The sequence below is a fragment of the Meles meles genome, chromosome 14 (genome assembly GCF_922984935.1).
Source record: "Meles meles chromosome 14, mMelMel3.1 paternal haplotype, whole genome shotgun sequence".
NCBI classification, from domain to species: Eukaryota; Metazoa; Chordata; class Mammalia; order Carnivora; family Mustelidae; genus Meles; species Meles meles.
Genome location: NC_060079.1, coordinates 18,530,791 through 18,554,544, shown reverse-complemented (window position 1 = coordinate 18,554,544; position 23,754 = coordinate 18,530,791). Strand labels below are relative to the sequence as shown.

General features: G+C 37.7%; 1 protein-coding gene across 4 annotated transcripts in view; it reads left to right on the top strand.

Moving 5' to 3' along the window:
• The window catches only part of SMAD9 (SMAD family member 9), a 74,919-nt gene that overhangs the window by 17,643 nt on the left and 33,522 nt on the right, over positions 1-23,754 (top strand). The window contains exon 1 of one of the 4 annotated variants that reach the window (XM_045978145.1): positions 22,666-22,789. The exons of the other annotated variants lie outside the window; for them this stretch is intronic. The gene's annotated coding sequence lies outside the window, so the exon portion shown is untranslated. Of the gene's footprint in view, positions 1-22,665; positions 22,790-23,754 lie in introns of those variants that run through there. 4 annotated transcript variants of the gene reach the window in all.

The following is a 23,754-nucleotide window of genomic DNA, read 5'->3' as shown; positions in this document are numbered from 1 at the left end:
GCCCTCCTGCCAGTATGTTTTTTGTTTTTTTTTTTTAAGATTTTATTATTTTATTTATTTGACAGAGAGAGAGATCACAAGTAGGCAGAGAGGCAGGCAGAGAGAGAGGAGGAAGCAGGCTCCCTGGCTAGATCCCAGCACCCTGAGATCATGACCTGAGCTGAAGGCAGCAGCTTAATCCACTGAGCCACCCAGGCGCCCCACCAGTATGGTTTTGAAAGGGTCCCTTGGCACTGGAGCCCGAGGCCTTAAGCCGCCCCTCCTTCCTGCCCTTTCAACTCTTCTTTGACCAGAATTGCTCAACTGTGGTTATCTCTTCCTCTCCTCACCTTTCCTCCTCCCACCCCCACTCTTTTCTGGGAGCTGTGAATGATTCTATCTTCTCAAGAGCCCATTCATTCATTTAGCAAATACTAAACACTTGCCACATGCTAGGCTTTAACTCTATGTGCTGGGGTACAGAGGTGGACAAAAAATTCACATCCTAATAGAGTTTGTGTTGAGGGGAGGAAAAAGAGACAATGAACAATAAAAATGAGTAAAATGCAAAGCAATCTCAAAAAGGGTGAACAGAGTTGGAAAGCTCACACTTCCTAGTTTGAAACGTCTTAGAAAGGTACAGTAATGAAAACTGTGGAATTGGCAAAGGATAGGCATAGAGATCAATGGAATAGAATTTAAAGTCCAGAAATAAATCTGAGCATCTGTGGCCAACTGATTTTTGACAAAGGTGTTAAAACCATTCAGTAGTGAAAGAATAGTCTCCAACAAATGTTACTGGGACAACTGGATAGCCATATGCAAAACAATGAAGTTGGACCCCTACCTGATGCTATTTCCAGTTAACTGAAAGTGATGAATGACCTAATATATAAATATACATATTTATATATATGTATATATATACCTAAATATAAGAGCTGAAACCATAAAGTTCTTTGAAGAAGTCATAGGGGTTAATCTTTGTGACCTTGGATTTGGCAGTGGGTTCTTAAATATGATACTAAAAGCATAAGCAACAAAAGAAAAAGTGAATAAATTTGACTTCAAAATTAAAAACTTTTGCACTTCAGGGAACATTATCATGAGAGCAAAAAGGCAACATACAGAAAAGAGGGTAATATTTGCAAATCATATATCTCAGTACTTATATATCCAGAATATATTTTTAAAAAACTCAAAAAAACAAAAAGAAAAAAAACCTCATAAAGCAACATAAAAAAAAACACAATTTAAAAATGGGGGAAGAGGGGTTCCTGGGTGGCTTATTCGGTTAAGCATCTAAATCTTGATCTCAGGGTTGTGAGTTCTAGCCCTGGTTGAGCTCCATTCTATGCTGTGGAGCCCACTCTAAAAATAAATAAATAAATAGATAGATAAAATACGTAAGGGACTTGAGCTACATTTCAGAAGATGTACCAATGGCCAATAAGCTTGTGAAAACATGCTCAACACCATTAACTATTAGGGAAATCGAATGTAAAATGGTTCAGCTGCTGTAGAAAATAGCTTGGCAATTTGTCAAAATGTTAAGCATAAAATTACCATATGATCCAGCAATTCTCCTAGGTTTATACCCAAAAGAATTGAGAAGAGGGGCTCAAACAAATACTAGTACACAAATGTTCATAACAGTACTATTTATTATAGTCTGAAAGTAGAAACAATTCAAAGGTCAGTTTATGGTTGACTTGATGAACAAATTGCTGTATATATATATATATGTATGCATACACACACACACACACACACACACACACACACACACACACACACACACACACACACATATATATGCATACACACACATATACACACACTCAATGAAAAAATATTAGCCATAAAAAGGAATGAAATACTGATATCTACTACCATGGGGATGAACTCTGAAAACATGTCAAGTGAAAGAGGCCAGATACAAAGGCCAGGTATTGCATGATTCCCTTTATATGCAATAAGCAGAGTAGGTTGCAGCCATAGAAATAGAACGCAAGTAGCATATTACCAGGGTCAGGAGCCTGAGGGTGGAGGCAGGACCTGGAAATAAGGAGAAATTGTATAATAGCTATGGGGTTTTACTTTGGGTTGGTGGGGAATGATTTGGAATTAGAGGTAGTTGCACACCATTGTAAATGTACTAACTGCCACTGAATAGTTCACTTTAAAATGAATGATTTTATGTAATGTAAACTTCACTTTAACATAATTTGGAGAGGGGCACCTGGGTGGCTCAGTGGGTTAAAGCCTCTGTCTTCAGCTCAGGTCATGATCCCATTGGGCTCTCTGTTCAGCAGGGAGCCTGCTTCCCCCTCTCTCTCTCTGTCTGCCTCTCTGCCTACTTGTGATCTCTGTCTGTCAAATAAATAAATAAAATCTTTAAAAGAAAACATAATTTGGAGAAATAAGTAAAATATGTGGTATGTTAATCACACATCTCTTGGGAAAAATAAAACAAAAAAATTTTTTTTAAATTTTAAAATGAAAGCAAAAAAACAAAGTGAAAGAAGGTGAAAGGGCTTCAATTTAAAATAGAGGGAACTAATATAACACAGCATGTTAACTAGCTAGAATTAAAAGAGAAACTGAAAATGAGTACATTATCGTAATGAACACTGACTAATGCATAGAATTGTTGGATTATTGTTTTGCACACCTGAAGCTAACATAAAATTGTATGTTAGTTGTACTGGAATTAAAAATTAAGTAAATAAAAAAATAAAAATAAAGGCGGGGAGGCAGGGAAGGCTTCTCTGAGATGGCATGAGTAAAATTCTGAAGGAGATGGAGGAGGGAGAGAGCCCCATGATGGAAGAGCATTGTAGAAACAGAAATACCCTGGGGTAGTTGCAAGGCTGGCATATTCAAGACAAAGTGAGGAGGCAGTTGTGGAAGGAGTAGAGAGAGCAAAGGAGGAAGTAGAAGGAAAAGAGGTCAGGGAGGTCACGGGTGGATGCTCAAGGAAGGGTCATTTTTTTTTTTTTTTTTAATTTATTTGACAGACATCACAACTAGGCAGAGAGGCAGGCAGAGAGAGAGAGGAGGAAGGAGGCTCCCCACGGAACAGAGAGCCCAATGCAGGGCTCAATCCCAGGACCCGAGCCGAAGGCAGAGACTTTAAACCACTGAGCCACCCAGGCACCCCGGAAGGGTCATTCTAACATGCCACCAGGGTTGAGAAGTATAGTGCTTCTTCAGGGTCTTGTAGACTGTTGGAAGGACTTCAGCTTTTATTTGGAGTGAATAAAACCTTTGGAGGGTTTTGAGCAGAGAAGGATCATGAAATTGACTTATGTCTTAATAGGGTCAACCAGGCTGTTGTGTTAAGAACAGACTATGAGGAACAAGTGTAAAAACAAGAAGACCACTTAGAAGCCCAGTATTATAATTTAATAAAATGTTGTTCTGACTCTGCTTTTTCCATACTCGACAAATTCATCCAAACTATCATTTCCTTTCTCCCTTAAGTGCTGATAAATTTGGGACTAAATCCCATTGGTTCAGCCTTGTCCTCTGAGCTATACCTAAGTGCCTACTGAATTCCACTTTGATACAGTGCTTTTCCTGACCCTGTACCCACCTTACCACCTCAGACCCATATATCCAAAATAGGCTTCATTACATCTATCTGACATACAACTTCAATTGCTCCAGAATTTGTTAATGAATGATATACCATCACCCATGTGCCCAAGTAATCTGGACTCATCCTAGTCTCTGAATCTCAATAGTCAAGATTTTTTTATATTCTAAATTTTTTACTTTTTCATATAAATTACAGGTCACTAAATCAAGTTATACAAAAAAATCCTACTGGGAATTTGGTCAAAATGGCATGGCATCTATGAATTGATTTGGAAAGAACTGAAATCCTAACGCTATTGAGTGTATAAATTCATGAACATGATATAACTCTAATTTTTTTCTGCAGTATTTTGAAGTGTTTTGCAGTTTTCATTCTAGAGTTTTCTGCAGTTTTGCAGTTTTCATTCTAGAGTTCTTGCCCATTTTTGATTAAATTTATTCTTAAGTGTTTTATGGTTTTTTGATGGTATTATAAGTGCTTTCACTTATTTCATTTTCCACTTGTTTGCTGCTAGTAAATAGGAATACAATTGTTTTTGTACATTTATCTTTTATCCTGCCACTTGTTAAATTTGCTAGTTTCTTTTTTAAAAAAAATAGATTCTATAGGGTTTCCTGTGTTTTTATTTTTGCTTTCTGTGCATATAAACAGTTTATACCTTTTTTCCTAAGCTTTATGCCAGTTTTTTTTCCCTTGCTTTGTTGTACTAACCAGTACTATGATGAGCAGAAGTGGTGAGAGTGGATTTACTTGCTTTGTTTCCAATCTTAGTGAAAAGTATTCATGTTTCATCACTAATTCTGCTGTTAGTTATAGGCTATTGTAGTTAAAGATTATGTAGTTAAAGATTAAAGATTATGGAAATTTCCTCCTATTTTTAACTTGCTGGGAGTTAATAGGATCTTTTTTTTTAAGATTTTATTTATTTATTTGACAGATAAAGATCACAAGTAGGGAGAGAGGCAGGCAAAGAGAGAGAGAGAGAGGAGGAAGCAGGCTTCCCGCCAAGCAGAGAGCCCGATGCGGGGCTCGATCCCAGGACCCCGGGACCATGACCTGAGCCGAAGGCAGAGGCTTTAACCCACTGAGCCACCCAGGCGCCCCGAGTTAATAGGATCTTAAAACTCATGAATGAGTAGTGACTTCTGCCAAGTGCTTTTTCAGCATTTATTAAGATGCTAATATGGTAGGGTGCCTGGGTGGCACAGTTGGTTAAATCTAACTCTTGGTTTCTGGTCAGACCCTGATCTCAGGGGCTTGGAATCAAGCCATGCATTGGGCTCTGTGCTCAGCAGGAGTTGGCTTGACTTTCTCTCTCCTTTTCCCTCTACCCCTACCCACTGCATGTGCACACTCTCTCTATCCCTCTCTCTCAAATAAATAAATCTTTTTATAAAAAATGATAATACGGCATCTTTCCTTTATTCTGTTTATATAGTGAAGCAAGTTGATTTATTTTCAAAGGTGATACCAATCTTGCATTTCCTGTGTTAGATCCCACTCGGTCATGAGGTGTTAAACTTTTTAATACTGCTGGATGTGATTTGCTTATATTTTGTTAAGCATATTTGCATCTGTGTTCCTGAGTGATATTTGTCTGTGTTTCCCTATAATATCCTAATCAGATTTTTGTTTCATGATTATGGTGGTCTTATGAGTTGGGAAGTTTCCTTCCTTTTCAATACTCTGAAAAATTTGTCTTTCTATTATTTCTTCTTTAAATGTTTGATAGAATTTGCCAATGAAGTTTTTAGCTGTGAATTAAATTTCTTTAACAGATATAAGGCTTTTCAAAATTTCAACTTCTTTCTCTGTATATCAAAAATTAACTATGTTGTATACATCTGTGTAACTCACACCGTTACCAAGACAGGACATTTCCATCACCCCCAAATGTTCCCAGTCATGAGCTTTGGGTAAATAAGTCTTTGTAATTCAGGCTCTGTATGAATTAAGAAATTATAACTGAAAATGCAAATGTAATGTAACTTTTTTACCAATCATATGTTAGCTTTATTTCATTAACATTTATAAAAATAGGGGAAAAGTAGAAATTTAAAAAAAGATGTTCTTCTAGATTATCAAAACAAGTTATCAAATTCTGCAATTTTTTTTTTACAGGTAAACAATTTTTATTGTAACATTATTTAAAATAAAGATAAATGGGAAATAATCTAGAAACCAAAACTATGAAGCAATTGCAGAAGAGCCAGATACAGACATATAATATACATCTGTTAGCTTCAAAAATGTGTGATAAGTTTTGTTATATATTGTTATTGTTTTATTTCATTTTGTTTATCTGTGTATTTGTCTAAGTTTTTATTTGAATTCTAATTGTTAACATATAGTGTAATATTGGTTTTAGGAGTATTCATCTCTTTCATATAACACCCTGTGCTCATCACAAGTGTCCTCCTTAATGCCCATCCCTTATCTAGCCTATCCCCTACATACCACCCCTCCAGCAAATCCTGTTTGTTCTCCCTAATTAAGAGTCAGATTTATTTTATTTTATTTTTAAAAGATTTTTATTTATTTATTTGACAGAGATCACAAGTAGGCAGAGAGGCAAGTGTGGGGGGGATGCAGGCTCCCTGCTGAGCAGAGAGCCCAATGTGGGGCTCCATCCCAGGACCCTGGGATCATGACCTGAGCTGAAGACAGAGGTTTTAACCTACTGAACCACCCAGGCGCCCCCAATTAAATATTTTTAAAAATTCAAATTCATGCTATACTTTTTTAAAGATATTTATTTATTTATTTATTTACTTGACAGAGAGAGAGAGATCACAAGTAGGCAGAGAGAGAGGGGAAAGCAGGCTCTCCACTGAGCAGAGCGCCCGATGCGGGGCTCGATCCCAGGACCCTGAGATCATGACCTGAGCTGAAGGCAGAGGCTCAACCCACTGAGCCACCCAGGCGCCCCATCATGCTATACTTTTTTATAAGTACCTATCTATGGATGAATATGCAGAATAAAATACCTAAAAATAAGTTCAGGGGCACTTGGGTGGCTCAGTCGTTAAGTGTCTGTCTTTGGCTCAGGTCATGATTCCGGAGCCCTGGAATCGAGCCCCACATTGGGCTCCCTGCTCAGCGGGAAGCCTGCTTCTCCCTCTCCCACTCTCCTTGCTTGCGTTCCTTCTTTCACTGTGTCTCTCTCTGTCAAATAAATAATGAAATCTTTAAATAAATAAATAAATTCATTTAAAAAACAAAAGAAGTTCAAATCTGTTACAAATGAAGATTTGGGAATTTTGATTGATGATCAGATGAAATTTAACTAAAAGAACATTTATGTATGTTTTAGTTTTTGTAAGAATAGTAACTTGATATGAAACTTAAGTAGTTAGAACTGTAGTGTGACTTGACTGATTTACATATGACTAAAGGCAAAATGCATCTAGGTTTTGTTTTTGTTTTTGTTTTTTAGCAATTACTCTGAAACTCCAGAAAGCCAGCTTTCTGTATAGGGAGTGCTCTAAATCTGTTTTGTGTTTTTCCAAATTATGGCACAAGAAAGTATTGCAAATGAAGTAAAAATGCAACTTAGAATTAAAATTAAAAGTTGAATATTACTCTGACTACCAAAAACCTTTAAAAAACAAAATATTTAATAAAAAATGCTTACAATATATCATTCATTGAAATAGGCAGACTGTGAGACATGTCTATAAACAAATGCTCTTTTAAAATATGTTTGGTTTATAAAAAGATTTAAAAATTCACAAAAATGTTAACAATGATTATTATCTCTGTGTGGATGACAGTGGTTGTTTGAGTTTTGTGGTTTTTTTTTTATTTTCAGTTTTATTTTCTTCACGAACACAAATTGTTTTTTAAATCAAGGAGAGAAAAACTCCCTTTCTATCCCAATTAAAGAAGGAAGGGAGAAAGAAAAGAAGGAAAAGCTGGACAGGACAGGGAAAGTAAGAGAAGATAGAAAATTCTTAACATTTACAAACATGCTACACAGAGTTCTGGTACATTTTTAAATGAGAATGTTATTAGTGGGGTGCCTGTGTGGCTCAGTCGTTAAGTATCTGCCTTTGGGTCAGGTCCTGATCTCGGGGTCCTGGGATCGAGCCCCACATCAGGCTGTGTGCTCAGCGAGAAGCCTGCTTCTCCCTCTCCCTCTCCCCCCTGCTTGTGTTCTCTCTCTCACTGTCTCTCTCTCTGTCAAATAAAGGAATAAAATCTTAAAAAAAAAAAAAAGACAGTGGGCGCCTGGGTGGCTCAGTGGGTTGAGCCGCTGCCTTCGGCTCGGGTCATGGTCTCGGGGTCCTGGGATCGAGTCCCGCATCGGGCTCTCTGCTCAGCGGGGAGCCTGCTTCCCTCTCTCTCTCTCTGTCTACTTGTGATCTCTCTCTGTCAAATAAATAAATAAAATCTTAAAAAAAAAAAAAAAAAAAAAAAAAAGACAGTGTTGGTAGAGATGTGTATTAGAAACCTGATGATTGGGGCGCCTGGGTGGCTCAGTGGATTAAGCCGCTGCCTTCGGCTCAGGTCATGATCTCAGGGTCCTGGGATCGAGCCCCGCGTCGGGCTCTCTGCTCCGCGGGGAGCCTGCTTCCTCCTCTCTCTCTGCCTGCCTCTCTGCCTACTTGTGATCTCTCTCTGTCAAATAAATAAATAAAATCTAAAAAAAAAAAAAAAAAAAAGAAACCTGATGATTTGTAGAATAAGTTTGGGAGAGATGGAGGGAAGTGAGAGAGATGGAGAGGAAGAGATGGTTTTGGAAGATGTTTAGAAAGTAAACAGTCCACAGGACTGGTAAGAGAGTGGGTAGGATTGGAACGAGAGACTGAGGGAGAGGTCAGTTTTCTTTTTTATATTTGTCAATTTAAAACCAAGTCATTTCAAATCTATTTTGTTAACTATGTTACTCTTCGGTGTAGATAGAACTGTGATTCTTCTTTCTGTGACAAAAACTCATGTCTAAGCCCTTTGGTTTTTGCCAAGGTGATTCAAAATAACACTAAATCACAGAGTTTCAGGCTGCCCAGGAAAATGCTGTTTCTTTCAAGTGGGGTTAATATCTGAGTACAGAAACCATGATCCAGAGCTTTCTGTTATCTTCAGCCTAAACAACTGCCCTGGGTAACTTAAAAAAAATCAATCAATCAATCACTTAATTTTCTATGCCCAGATTTCAAAACTTCATGTGCAGCCGTTAGCAGACCAAGTTCCCTCCTCTGATTATTTAAATCCACGGTAAACACATCTTTGTCTGAAATTCCATTTCATTTTCATTTAACACTAATCTAAATCTGAATTTTTAAAGATTTTTTGATTATTGAGCAGAATTATGATTTATGTTAAACCAAGGGTGATTTTTGACACAGAGGGTGATTTTTGCCCCCCAAGGGACACCTGACAATATCTGGAGAACTTTTTAGTTGTGGCAGCTTGCAGAGGGCGGTACTACGGACATATAGCAGACAGAGACCAGGGACGCTGCCAGACAGGACAGCGCCAAATCATTAAAATCAAGGGGAGAAAATGCAGTAGTGCTGAGAATGAGAACCCTGTGTTAGACCCTCGGGGGAGCTCAGTAAGGGATAGATCCAGATAATTACAGTGTTGTTTATAGTAGAGGGAGAGTTGGTCTATATGGATGTAGAGCATTAGGACTCAGAAAAAGGATGACCTGGGAAACTGAGGAAGACATGGATTTGAGGGCTTAAGGTTGGTGGAGTGATAGAGGGATCAGCTGATTAATCTGACCTAAGGCCAGCTAGTGCTGGCCGGAACTGCCTGCAGGAGATGGGGTGGGTGGCAGCTAGGCCGTTTGGAGTCCCTCACCACCAGATCACGCAGAGAAAGCTGACGGCCATCATTGCCACAAATGTGAAAAAGAGAGTGGTGTAAATGAACTGATCATATATCACAGCCAAGGAGTGTTCTTGGGATGGTACATATATCAGCAAAGGCGTAGATTACTGCCATCTTTTGATTTCGGACACTTAGTCAACTGAGCCACCCAGGCATCCCTCAATGCCCCTTTTAATGGGTTGGTTCAGGATTTCTCGGGAGACTTCACATGGAGGTGAAAGGGATCGCAGCCTCAGAAGAGGTAACGTTCTCCGCCAGGACCGGAATCAGCGTGAGGCCACGCAGGGTGAGGGGCATATGGAAAGTACAGACTAGCATCATGAGCAATGGCAGGGATCACATTCACATAGGCAATTAGGAAGACTCCATGGGTGGGAGTGAACTTTGAAGAGGGGAGACTGAGGTCAGGAAGTACAAAAAGCGAGAATGAAGACAGAGGGCCAGGAAGGGTTAGTAATCCATAACAAATAATTAATTCTTAGATGCTCACTCAATGTTCCATGGGTGGCTTGTAAGTTTATAACTTGTGTTTAGTGGATGCGTAAGAGATGCTTGTTCTTAACCTTTTTGTTCCTTGTTCTGAGGCTCTTCTGATTGTAGATTAGGATCTTTTCTTTTTCATAATCTTTGATTGGATTTTGGTTCTTAAATTTTGATCTGCTGAGAAATACTGTTAATTAACAAGAGGGACCATGTTATACATGTCTTCTGATATTTTGTTTTAAATTTATTAAATATTTTATTATGTAATAGTTGATACTTTCTTTTTTTAAGGTTTTTTTTTTATTTGAGAGAGAGAATAAGAGAGAGAGAGAGCATGAGAATGGGGAGGGTCAGAGGGGGAAGCAGGCTCCTCGTTGAGCAGGGAGCCCAATGCGGGACTCGATCCCGGGACTCCAGGATCATGACCTGAGCTGAAGGCAGTCGCTTAACCAACTAAGCCACCCAGGCGCCCTAGCTGATATTTCAAAAAAATATGTGATACATGTATAAAAATTATGAACATTTTAATAACATATGATAGCATAATAAGATTCAACATTAATAATGCTAAATCTTCCTGTTCTGCTGCTCCTTTGCCTCAAGTATTAATAGCTTGAATTTTGTGTTTTCACTTCTCTGATAGTTTAACTATAATTTCTGCACATATATATGTATCTCTACGATATTTTTTATTTTTAAATTTTAGAAAGATGATTCCATGTTCTGTGCAGTCTTCTGGGTTATGCTTTCTTTTTAAATTTAACATAATGTGTCTAAGATTAATTCTTGTGCATATAGTTAATATATTTTTATTATTCTAGAATACTCCACTGTGAGATTTTATACATCCATACTTTAGTTGGTGGACGTTTGGGTTGTTTCTGCATTTTTGCTACTTTGAATGATACTGCTATGAATATTGTGTTTTGTCCAGTTGTGTCATTAGGATAGTGACTTTCAAATGGTTTTGTTTTTAACTATAACCCAAAAGGACATACACGTCTATCTCTCTATGTATCTATCACTTTAAACTTTAAGATATATTTTCTCCAGTTGCTCTGATAAAATCCAGCCTATTTTAAAAAAAGCTAATACAGATCCAGTAAACTCAATAAATGAATTAATTTCAGTAATCAGTTCTCTCTGAGGCCAGTCTAGGATATATATACTGGGCTGTGAAATTTGCTAGATCCTATGATATTAAAAATTCAACTTTAAAAAATGATGGCAAATTGTTACCAAAATGCATACTTCACCTATTCCTACCAATTGTGGTTAATCACATTCTTATCAACCCTTGACATTTCAGACAAAATTACGTTTTCAGCAAGAAGTCTATTAACTTAGTAAACCAAATGAGGATATATTAATTATTTTTACGTATGTTCTAATTTTAAAACTAAAAATTTCTTGCTGAATAAAGTGCCAAGACTTCTAGAAGACTAGAGAATACTGAGTCATCGTACAGTTTGTTGAGCGTTTGCCCAAGGATGTCTTCACATTTTTTTAGCTTAAAAATATATCTTCCTTTTTATTCTCTTCCCTTTGCTGCTTAAATATGCAACTGTTGATCTATCTCAGTTGTGGCCTTGTGCTTGATTATTTTAAAGTTAAGCATTACTGAGAAATTACCTGTGAAGTAAATGTTAAACATACTGAGAAAATAGCTATGTTGTCCTTGAGTAGATGACACATTTCATTCTAAAAAGACTGAAATTTTTATGGATGGTTGATGATGTCAATTTTAAAGCTCAAAGGATCGGTTAAATGTACATAAAATAGGCTGTTCAAAGAAAAATTTTGGTTCACTTTTGTCAAAATGCAGCATTATAGTCCCAGCCTTAAATCTAAGACTGTGTTAGTAAGAACTTCATTTAGCTTGTTTGTAGGCCTTGCCGTCATTTTAAGGTAGAAAATATCTTTCTGGTATTTCCTTTGCACTTGCTAAGATAGTGCTTCTCCTCCTGGTGCATCCCCTCCTGGCTTCTGCTGTGTTTCATGATTCCTTAGCATGTAAAAATCTACTTATTAGTCTGGAGGTGGTAATTAAATCTACATAGGGAGAAATTTTGCTCTGCACAATGACTAATGAAGTTAGTGGCTTCCTCTAATGGCTATCCTCTTGGTTTATGGGTGCTCAACTGTAACGTTCTAAGGCACTTGTCTTAGGCTCTAACTTCCCTACAGCTTACCCTTTTAAGTTAGTGGTACAATCAAGCTTAGTCACTCAACAGTGCCATTTTGTATATATTTCAACAAAATTGTCATCATCATTGAAAAAAAATTTTGCAGCATCGTCTTACACTCTGTCATTCTTTTGGGTGTGTGTTTTTCTGGCTTGAGAATATACAGAGCTCATTACAGTGGATGAGCTTATTTTTCTCCAGCACAGATTCAGTTTTTTGTTTTGTGTTTAGTTTCTGGAATCCTTTCTCAACAGTGAGAATCCATACTGTACACCTAAAGGCCTGCACAGACGGAAAGTAGCTGTTAACACATGTGATGTGGAGTGGAAGGAGTAGATGAATTTCCTTGCAGAAATACTAGGACTCTAGTTGGTGTCGTGTTCAGTTATACCATGTCTGCCTTTGCAGAGCATTCTGCCTGGAGAAAATGCAACAAGTTGGAGTTGCTTAAATTTATACCCTCGAGTCCATCCAGCGCTGGTCTAGGAAATAGGGAAATGGTCCTTCGGATATCAGTTTCACTTGTGGGTCTCACTAGACCTGTACAGTGAAGAAAACACGCTGGGCTGACATTTTAGACCCTCTATCATGAGATCACTCTGTTGCCACCTATGTTTAAAATAAGGATAAAATAAAACAGTGCCCTCCCGTAAGCCATTTAGTAAAGCCTAAAATAGCCCCACAAGTATCCTTTATTATATTTTTAGGACTCTAAATATTTTGAAGCAGTTTAATGGCATTGTATCCTGACTTAAATTTTTTTAATTCCTTAGGTAATGAAGATTTCTAATCTGAGAAGCTACGGTGTGGTTTTAGGACACACACAACACAGTCCCCAGTGCATGGGAGAGGCTAAATCTAAAAACTTTGAGAATTACTTCAGGATGGCTTTGCAGAGGATATTTTTAAGAGTTTTTTAGAAATAATTCCTACTTTTTATAGTGTGCCTAAGCACAAGGGAGGGTAGTAAAATGTTTTTGGTAAGTCCTTCATTCTTCTCTAGATTGGTATTTCTCAGAGGACCTAAATGGGAACGAGGAAAAGTGAAAGGTCATTTGTTGTGTTTACAAATAATTATGGGCTGGAGTTATGAAAGTTAGTAAGAATTTTTTTTTTTAGTATGCCTCATATACGTTACTTGTGTGTTAATGTATGAGAGGCTCTGAATGAAAAATAGGGAAAATTTTAAAAACGTGAAAAATAGGGGGAAAAAAAGAAACCGTGTTTCTGTCCTCTGTGTAATGTGGTTGTGATATACTATTCCTGCTGTGCCTCATGATCACATTCCCCCATATTTGGGCTGAACTGCATTTTCTGAGAGAAACAGGGAGGGAGATGGTTGAGGAGGGGGAAGGAACTAGAAAGAGGAGGAGAGAGAGTAAATGAGAATGAATGTTTGTATTTGTTGAAGGGAAGCTCATTTCCGTTGTTCCCAAACACTCCTCAGGGTTAAAAAATAACATCCAAGCTGTTATGAGATGACTTTACAACAATGAAAAGGTGGAAATATACCTCATTACCTACAAAACCGATTTTAAACCATCTATTTTTTTTTTTTTAAGTAGGTAGTACCCGTTTTCCGGACTTGAGCTAAGCTAGTCTACATGGATATTATCTGATATTCAGAATAGTATAACTTATCTGTTTTCGGAAGGACATGCTGGGAACATTTTTTAAAAAGTGGGTTATTGACTACATCAGTAAAATAATACTGTGTTGCTTACAAAAAAGCTTGGAACAGTTACAAAAGTAAAAGTTTTAAACATTTGGTGTTTGATGGGTAAAGAGTTTTACTGAGGGGAGCCTGGGTGGCTCAGCGGGTTAAAGCCTCTGCCTTCAGCTCGGGTCATGATCCCAGGGTCCTGGGATCGAGCCCCGCATCGGGCTCTCTGCTTAGCGGGGAGCCTGCTTCCTCCTCTCTCTCTCTCTGCCTGCCTCTCTGCCTACTTGTAATCTCTATCTGTCAAATAAATAAATCTTTAAAAAAAAAAAAAAAAAGAGTTTTACTGATTTGTTCCACACGTTGCTAACAAGAGTATTCTCCAGTGCCCAATAAAAACACTTAGAAAAGGTGGGCAGAACACGTTTTTAAAATTAGAAATTTATTTTAGAAGGAGGACGGTAAAATGAGTTCTCTTAATTCTGCTCTAGAGGCCAGATTTTTCTGATTAAAAAATTAGATCTGTTTAGAAGTAAACTTTGTGAGGTTTAGCAGTCAACTCTAGGAACTGCGGCCTAAAGAACTTGGTAAACATGTGTGAGATAGAACATTTTTTCCTGAAAAAGCTGTATACGGATCAGATTTTTCTAAATTGACTAATACTTTTACATTTATTATGATTCATTTTGTCAGACCAAGTCTTTCTCAGATTTATATTTGTGGTAAACCCAGATTTTCATGGGTCAGGATTGCTTGGAGTAAGATACCTCTAAGATGCCTTGCATTGCTTAAGATCTGATTTATTCTTTCTGAGGTTGCTAAGGGACAGAAAGTTTGATTTTTTTTTTAAGAGCAGCAGTTGTTCGCCAGTATATAACCAATTCAGTAAAAATAGATTTCTAAAGATCTTCAATTCATAATTGATAAATCATTCATGCTGAAACAGTTGGCTTGGTTCTTATTCTCCTTGAGGATGTGGAATGTTTTATAAACACATTAAGAGTTACAAATATAGAGAGAAGAAAGAATTGCACTGTCAGTAATGCGATGATACACATTTGTGCCTAGTGAATTTTTAATCGAAGTACTCTAATGCCAATGATAAAGCATGTTAGAATTGGGTATAAATTAAGAATAGGCTCTAAGTAACACATAACTAAGTAACATAGATTGGCCTCTACAGGAGTCTGCCTTTTGTTTCTGTCCCATAAATCAGAACACACTCCTGGTACTTGCCATCTTTTCCTTGCTCCTCCAGTCTCTCACCCCGCCCCTCCCAGTCTTTCTCAGACTTCATCAGGGCATTAGTCTTTCAGATGGAATACTCCCATTCTTCCTGTGACCAGATGGACAGGCCTGCGCTGTCCTCTCTCTTCTCTTCCATCCGCGGTCCCACGTCCTCTCTCTTTTCTGCAACACGGAAAGTCTCCTTTTCACTGGTTAATTCTTCTTAACCTGTAAGATGCTAATTAGAATCCCCATCTTAAAACAAAACAAAGCAACACTGTTGTGATTCCGGCCTTCCTCCTCAGCCGCCACCCCGTTAGAGCTTCCACAGCCTCTCACCCAAACTTTATGGCATCTTCTAGTTGGTTTCCCTGCTTCCCCTCCCATCCCATTTGTTCTTCACATGAGCCACCATTGTGATCATTTAAGAATAAGTTAGATCGGGGCGACTGGGTGGCTCAGTGGGTTAGGCCTCTGCCTTCGGCTCAGGTCATGATCTCAGAGTCCTGGGATCTAGCTTCGCCTTGGGCTTTCTGCTCAGCAGGGAGCCTACTTTCTCCTCTCTGCCTACCTTTCTGCCTACCTATGATCTCCCTGTCAAACAAATAAATAAATAAATCTTTAAAAAAAAGAATATATTAGCTCACTAAACTGATTTGTTTTTGCAGTCCATTCAAGGCTCCCTTTGCAGTTAAAATAAAACCCATTTTCCATACATTGTCTTCAAAGCCCAGCACAGCTACCTTGATCGCTCAGGTCCTGCCTCACCTCTCGCTGTGCACCTCCTTGCCCACTCCTCCCTGGCTACTCGGGCTTCCCTGCAGTTTCCCAAGGGCACCGAGTGCTACCCACACTTGTACCATCCTTTTAGGGCTTTTGCCTGGAAGTCTCACTCCACAGCTTCTAGAGAGGCTGACACTTCCTCTTCCTCTCAGTTTAATTCTTACTTCCTCGGTGAAGTCTTCCCAGTGGGTCCAGGAAGGGCTCTCACCCCTGCTTTGCTCTATCCCGACACTATGTTTCTTTCCGCATAGTACTTTATGGCTTGTTAATATTTACTTGTTTAATATTCAGACAAGACTCTAAGCTCTGTGAGGGCAAGGACCATGTCTGTTGTTTACCACTAGGCAGTGCCTGGCACGAAGTAAGCATTGGTGGCAGGTAATTTTTTTTTTTTTTTTTTTTTTTTTTTGGAAATAAACAAATGAGTAAATGCTGGCTAACAAAGCAAGCTTGGCTGTGGTTTATTCTTTAGATATAGAGCTGGTCCTTTTGCAACAGAAAGCCAATCCTTCACTTGAAATGCATGTCCCTTTAGAGCCACATTATTTTGGAGCTTGAACAGTCTTTTCTCCTATCTTCCTATCATACATGCCCCTTCTGTCACCATCCTCCAGTTTAGTACAGAGTTCAGACTCAGCTTTGGGTCCGGCTCCTCTCTTGCTCTCAGTCTAAGCACAGCAGGGGAGACACCCACTGTTGCTTTCCTCCTGTCTCCTTTGGGCACTACTACTTACTAGTTCTGTAATCTTGGAGAAGTTACTTAATTTCAATGTGCCTCAGTTTTCTGAAATATAAAGTAGGGTTATAATAACCACACATAGCTGCTGCAGTGGTTCAGTGAGGAAATGCATGTGAAAACTTACCATGATAATACGATGTGGGGCTCAATCCCAGGACCCTGGAATCATGACCTGAGCCAAAGGCAGATGCTTAACCAACCGAGCCATCCAGGTGCCCCGAACATCTTTTTATGTGCTTATTGGGCATGTATTATCTTCTTTGGAGAAACGTCTGTTCAAGTCCTTTGTTTTTTTAATTGTGTTGTTTGGATTTTTGTTGTTGAGTTTTAAAAACTCTTTTTTCTGGATATTAATTCTTTATTAGACATACGGTTTCCAAATATTTTCTTCCATTTTGTGGGTTGCCTTTTTATTCTGATGCACCAATTTTTAGAATTTTCATGAAGTGCTTTTTTTTTCTTTTATTGCCTATGCCTTTGGTGTCATGTTGAAGAAATTGTTGCCATATCCAGTGTTATGAATTTTTTGCCCTATGTTTTCTTCTAAAAGTTGGTTATAGTTTTAAGTCTTATAGTTAAATAGTTGATCCATTTTTTGTTGATTTTTGTATATGGTCTGAGATAAAGATCCAATTTAATTCTTTTGCGTGTGGATATTCAGTTTTCCCAGCACCATTTGTTTGTAAGATTGTCCTTTCCCATTGAATGGTCTTGGCACACTTGTCAAAAATTATTTGACCACATGCGCAGTGATTTATTCCTGCAGACTCTGTTCCATCCCATTGATCAGTGTGTGTGTCTTTATGCCAGTACCACACGGTTTGACTTCTGTAGCTCTGTAGTAAGTTTTGAAATTAGGAAGTGTGAGGCCTCTGGTTTTGTTCTTCTTTTTCAAGATTATTCTAACTCTTCAGGGTCCCTTCAGATTCCATATGAATTCTAGGATGAGTTTTTCTATTTCTATTTCTATTTTCAAAGAAGTTTCAAAAACTTCTTTGGGATTTTGGTCAGGATTGCAATGAATCAGTAGATCACTTTACAAAGTATTGACATCTTGACAATATTAAGCCTCTAATCCATGAAGATGGGATGTGTCTCCACTTATTTATGTATTCTATCATTTCTCTCAACAATGTTTTATAGTTTTCATTTGTACAAGTTTTTACCTCCTTAGTTAATTCCTTTGTATTTTATTCTTTTTTCTTGAATTTCAAAACTGATCATGTCTTAACAAAAAACAAAACAAAACATTGAATGTGATATGATAGCATTTTACAAAAACAAGGATCCTCCCTGCATGTTCAAAAGTAACATATTCTATTTAGCCCATACTAATGCACAGGCTTCAAAATCTTCTAAATCCCACATGTAAATATCTCTCTCCAGTCAGGCTATGTGTGAAATCAAAGATTCCTTGGGGTCTATACAATAATGATATTTAGATCAGTGTTGAGAACACAAGAAATTCCTAAGAAAACACATTCTCTTATGAGGAATCCGTATCTTCATCCGTGACTATGTTGTCGGAGATCTTCAGAGGCTTACAGCACTGCATTCTGCAGTGGTTATTCATGTGCTCACTGAGCCAGGTCCTGGAGGGCCTGTTGGAGGGTGTTATACTCAGCCATGATCCCCTCATGCCTGTTGCCACATGAGGGACCAGTGGGCTGTGAGCACCAGGGCCACTAATGATGCTCTCCAACCTCTCCTCAAGAGAGTGCTGAAACCTGGCCTCACTGAATATCATGGGGTCCAGGATTATCTTACTGTCAAACTTATTCATAGCCTCATTCAGCTCACCAATTCCCCTGTGGCCTTTGGCTTCATCATTGGGCCAAGTGGCTTGAGCACCATTGAAGCAGTGGCCTCCTGGACCTTTATAAACACATAATCTCAATTGGCTCTTTGGCAGCAACATCTTTGTGGTGGAGAAACACTTGGGAGGCCATGTACAGCATGGTGGTGTTCTATTGAGGCTACTGTCTCCTCCCAGCAGTGAGGGTCCTTCTGTTCCTTTGTCTTCTTGCTGTTACATAATTAAGTTTCTCCTTCTCTTTGCCCAACTCTTTAAAGGGGTTCACAGGGTATTGCTTATTTGTAGTATGTTTGACAGCTTCCGGGGCCTCCTCCCCTGCTGCACAGCATCTGGCTAATGGAAGAATACTTTCCTAGTGATTTTGAAGAGGAAAGTCTTCATCCTACTCTTGGAAATTCTGCAGACAACCAAGCACTTAGGAAGAATAGAAGCAACACAGCAGACAAGATATGAGCAGCAGGTTTCTGGTGAGGCCTCTCTAAATATTTTATTCTTTTTGTACTACTGTAAATGGGAATTTTTGGTAAGTTCCTTTCTGATTGTTCATTGTGAGTGCTTAGAAATTTTGTGTGTTGACTTTCTATTCTTTTACTTTGCTGAATTTAGTTATTCTAACAGGTTCATTTGTTTGTTGGTATGTTTATGTGAAATCATTAGAGTTTTCTAAATAAAAGATCAAATCATCTGTGAGTATGGATAATTTTACTTCTTCCTTTCTAATTCGGATGCCTTTTATTTCTCTTTCTGACTGGTTGTTCTGGCTAGAACTTTCAGTATTATGTTGAATAGAAGCGACAAAAGTGGACATCCTTGCCTTGTTCCTAATCTCAGAGGGAGGCTTTCAGTCTTTCACTGTTGAGTATAACGTTTGCTGTGGGTTTTTCATATATAGTTTTTATTCTGTTGAAGTAGTTTTTTTCTATTCCTAGTTCGCTCAGTGTTTGTTTTTTTAAATCATGAAAAGGTGTTGAATGTTGTCAAATGCTATTTCTGCCTCACTTAAGATGGTCTTGTTCCCCCCCCTTCATTCTGTTAATGTGGTATATTAGAGTGATTTTTCTTAGTTGACTCATATTTATATTGCAGGAATAAATCCCACTTTGTCATGGTGTATAATCCTTTTAATACACTGAATTTAGTTAGTATTTTGTTGAGGATTTCTGTATCAATGCTCACAAAGAATATAGTTTTCTTGTAGTGTGTTTGTTTGTCTTTGGTCTCAGGATAATGCTGGCCTTATAGAATGAGTTAGGAAATCTCTTTTCATCAATTTTTTTGGGAAAAGTTTGAGAAGGATTGGTATTAGTTCTTTAAAGGTTTGATAGAATTCTTCAGTGAAACAGGTCCTGGGCTCTTCTTTGTTGGGACATTTCTGAGTATTAATTCAATCTCCTTACCAGTTATAGATCTGTTCAAATTTTTTTAATTTCTTTGTTAGTAGCTTTTTTGTTCCTAAGAATTTGTCCATTTCATCTAGATTATCCAATTTGTTTACATACAGTTTTTCATAGTATTCTTTTATATTCTTTTTAAAATTTTTGTAGAATCAGTTGTAATGTCTGCACCTTTATTTCTGATTTTAGTAGTTTGAGTCTTCTCTTTTCCATCTAGCTAAGGGCTTGTCAAATTTATTGCTCTTTGCCGAGAACCAGCTCTTAGTTTTGTTGATTTTTTTTTTTCTTTGTTGATTTCCTGGTCTCTGTTTTATTCGTCTCTGATCTAATCTTTATTATTTCCTTCCTTTCATTAGCTTTGTTTTTCATTTTCTAGTTCTTTAAATCATAAAGTTAGATTGTTGATTTGAGATCTTTATTATTTTTTAATGTGTTTTTAGCTATAAATTTCCCTCTTAACACTGTGTTTGTTGCATCTCATAAGTTTTGGTGTTTTGCATTATCTCTTTCATTTATTTACAAATATTTTCTAATTTCCTTAAGATTTCTTCTCTGATCCATTGCTTGTTTGAGTGTATTGTTTGATTTCCACAAATTTGTGAATTTTCCAATTTTATTTCTGTTGTTGATTTCTAACTTCATCTTGTTGGGGTCAGAGAAGATACTTTGTACGAAATCTATCTTTTTATATTTGTGGCCTAACATATGGTCTACCCTGGAAGATGTCCCATATGCACTTGAGAGGAGAAGGTGTGGTGTTGATGTTGGATAGGCTGTTCTGTTAATGTCTGTTAGATCCAGTTGATTTATTGTGATAAGTTCTCTGTTTCCTTACTTACCTCTGTGTGGTTGTTCTATCCATTATTGACAGTAGGGTATTGATATCTCCAACTCTTGTTGTAGCACTGTCTTGTTCTCCCTCCAATTCTTTCAGTTTTTACTTCACAAATTTTGTTGGTCTGCCATTATTTGCATAAATGTTTATAGTTGTTCTATCTTTCTGACACACTCAGCCTTTTATTAACTATATAAAGTTTTTATCTCTTGTCAACTTTTTTGATTAAAGTCTATATTAGTCTGGTATTAGTACAGCTCGCCCCACTCTCTTTTGATTGATGTTTGCATAAAATATCTTTTTTCAACATTTCATTTTCAATCCGTTTGTGTCTTTGTATCCAATGTGAGTCTCCTTGGATCATATTTTTTTTATTCTCTACTCTTCTGCCAATCTCTATCTTTTGGTTGGAAAGTTTAACCCATTTATAATTAAAATAATTAGTGATAATGAGAGACTTCCTTCTGCCATTTTGCTATTTGTTTTATATATGCCTGATAGCTTTTTTAGTTCCTTATTTCTTGCATTGCTCTCTTTTGTGTTGTTTTTTTGTTGTTAAGTGAAATATTTAAATTCCTTTCTCATTTCCTTTTGTGTATACTCTTTAGCTATTTTCTTTTTTTTTTTTAAGAAGAGAGATTACAAGAAGGCAGAGAGGCAGACAGAGAGAGAGGGGGAAGAAGATCCCCACTGAGCAGGGAGCCCAATGCAGGGCTTGATCCCAGGACCCTGAGATCATGACCTGACCCAAAGGCAGAGGTTTCACCCACTGAGCCACCCAGGTGCTCCTTTAGCTATTTTCTTTTTGGTTACTACTGGAATTGCTTTAAACATCTTGAAGTCATAATATTTTAATTTGAATTCATGCCAGGTTAACTTTGATAGCATATAAAATTCGGCTTTTTCAGTTCTCCAGGCCTATCCCTTTCAGTTGTTCACAAAATTACATCTTTACACATTGTACGCCTCAAAACATAAACTAATATTTTAGTGCATCAGTCTCTTAAATTACACACAAAGCAACATGTAGAGTTGCAAAACAAAGTTCCAGTAGTGCTAGCTTTTAGACCAATATTTTTTAAAAAATATATTAGTCTCTTAAATCATGTAGACAATAAACTAGTGAAGTTATAAACCTTTGTTACAGTAATACTAGCTTTTACAATTGCCCATGCATTCATCTTTATTTAGATCTTTATTTCTTCATATGGCTCAAGTTAGTGTCTCATGTCCTTCATTTCACCTTGTAGGCCTCCCTTGATCATTTCTTTTTCTTCCAGGACAGGTCTAGTGGTAATGAACTCCCTTAGCTTTTGTTTATTGGGACTGTCTTAATTTCTCCTTCACCCTTGAAGGACAGTTTTTCCTGATACAGTATTCTCAGTTTATAGTTTTTTCCTTAGAGCACTTTGATATTACTGGCCTATTTTGCATCCCTCTAGTGAATTTTTCATTTCTGTTATTGTAGTTTTCAGTTCCAGAATTTCTTATTGGTTTCTTTTTAGGTTTTCTATTTCTATTGATACTTCCATTTATTCATACTTTTTTTTTTTTTTTTTTTTTTTTTTAGTTTCTCTACATCTTCCTTTAGTTTTTTGAGCATATTTTAGATAGTTGGGTTGACATCTTCGTCTAGTAGGTCTGCCATCGGGCCTTTCTTGGGAACAGTTTGATTTGAATGGGCCATGCTTTCCTTTTTCTCTGTATGCCTGTGATTTGTTGTTGTCAAAGCCTGAACATCTGAATCTGATAATGTGGTAAATCTGGAAATCAGATTCTCTGCCTTTGCCAGGGTTTGTGGGTTTTTGTTATTGCTTTTGGTTTTGTTTTGTTTTTTTAATATTGTAAGCAGTTTCTGTGCCAAGGATCTGCCTGAGGTATAAATTCAAGGTCTTCTTAAGTCTTCTCTGAGTCTGCTTCTTTCCCTAGGTATGCATAGTCGCTTTCTACTTTTCCCCATATATGCAGTGGCTTTTGAATATCCTAGCCTTTAATGTCTGTCTGGCTCCTAAAAGAAGAAAAAGAAGAAAGATGGGGGTGGGGGAAGGGTGTTGGCCCTATTTAAAAGCCCTGGAAGTAACTGTGGCCAAAGGAGGAGAGACTTGCAACAGTGGGGGGAAGTACACATCTAGCAGCTACCCTCCCATTTGCAGCTCTGGAATCAAAAACAGCAGTCAGCGGTCAGACCACAGATACCTGATGTTTGGAGGACAGGATCCATTTTGCTTTCCCTGGCGCTTGCAGAGTGAGTACAAGGTGCTGCAGGAACATATGCACAGTTGCCTGCCAAGGGGTAGAGGGTTGGTCACTGCTACTGAGCTAAGAACTGCAATTGACCCAAATTAGCCACATTCACCGTCCAAATCTTCCCCTAGAAACTGTAATCCTTCAACTGGTTTTAGAGTTCCAGAATAGTTAAGTTATCCTGCTAGTATAATAATCATCATCTAGATGGGGAGACAGATTTCTGGGGCTTCATACTCCTCCATCCTTCCAAAACCCTCCGACTCTAGTCTTTAAGGCTCTCCTCCATCTTAGTTGGGATAGTCAACAATTGTCTTTAGTCTCTTCAGCTTGTTCCCTTCTCTCTCTTACTTTCCTCTTTCTTCTAATTCAGTGTTTTTTGTTTTTTGTTTTTTTAACCTTTCAGAGCTCACAGGTTCTTTTCAGAATTTGCAGAACAATACCCATGAACTGTCTCCCTAGAAAAAGATATATGTACAATCACTCAAAATGAGCAGACAATTCAGATGTCCAACAGATGACCTGAAGTCTTATCATGGCCCTCTTGAATATAGCCTCTATTATAAAGAGGCATCTCTGTCATCTTCCTTGGTACTGTGGTCAGAAGATATTCTGTCCTGCAACAAGATGTTAACTAGCAGACTGTGACTAGGAATTGCCCTCTCACAGATTTGTAGGAAAATTCTAAATACAGCTAGAAAAGCCTCTTTTCCAGAATATGAAATCATGATACATTTTCCATTTTTACACAATTGATACGTTGATTTGATGACACTGAACTGTGCATGGGTGGGGTCGTTATTTACAGTTTACAATGCAAACTTGTAATTGCCACTCATTTGAAACACATAGGGATGACAGACTAGCTTAAGTGAGGACAAAGTCAAATTAATGAAATATACATCCAATGCATTTGTGTGTGTGTATGTGTGTAAAGCCTGGTGTCTCTTCAGGTGTATAGAGAAA